The sequence below is a fragment of the Procambarus clarkii genome, chromosome 76, assembly GCF_040958095.1.
Source record: "Procambarus clarkii isolate CNS0578487 chromosome 76, FALCON_Pclarkii_2.0, whole genome shotgun sequence".
In the NCBI taxonomy this organism is placed as follows: domain Eukaryota; kingdom Metazoa; phylum Arthropoda; class Malacostraca; order Decapoda; family Cambaridae; genus Procambarus; species Procambarus clarkii.
The window spans coordinates 22,143,461-22,144,309 of record NC_091225.1 but is presented as its reverse complement, the minus strand read 5'-3'; positions in this window follow the sequence as shown (position 1 = coordinate 22,144,309).

Below are 849 nucleotides of genomic sequence, written 5' to 3'. Positions count from 1 at the left end.
AATGCAAGGAGGCTGAAGATAGATTTATTCCAACAATAAAGACAAAAAGCAGGAGGGAATATAATAACCCATGGTTTAATAGACAGTGTCAGGAAGCAAAGGTGAGAAGCAGGAGGGAGTGGAGGAAGTACAGAAGACAAAGGACAGAGGACAACAGGATTAGATGTAACAGAGCTAGGAATGATTACATTAACATAAGACGAGTGTCGGAAAGAAATTATGAGAACGATATTGCAGTCAAAGCGAAAAAGCAACCAAAATTACTACATAGCCATATAAGAAGGAAGATGTCGGTAAATGACCAAGTGACAAGACTGAGGAAAACAGAAGGGGCATATACAGAAAGCGACAAGGAAATCTGCGAGGTACTGAATGCAAAATTCCATGGAGTGTTCACTACCGAGCCTGAGCAGCTCCCATTGTTAGAAGAGATTACCCAAGATGAAAGACTATCAGATATAGAGGTGACAGCAGAGGATGTAATGAAACAGTTGACAACACTGGATGCAAATAAAGCTGTTGGACCAGACAAAGTATCACCGTGGATACTTAAAGAGGCAGCGCAGGCTCTCAGCGTGCCTCTGGCAATGATCTTCAATGAGTCACTTATGTCGGGAGAATTGCCCAGTTGCTGGAAGGAGGCAAATGTCGTACCGATTTTCAAAAAGGGGGATAGGGAGGAGGCACTTAACTACAGACCCGTATCACTGACAAGCATCCCCTGCAAAATACTTGAAAGAATAATTAGGCTAAGACTTGTTGAGCACCTGGAGAGCATTGGGTTTGTAAACAAGCACCAACATGGGTTCTGGACAGGGAAATCATGCCTAACAAACCTTTTAGAATTCT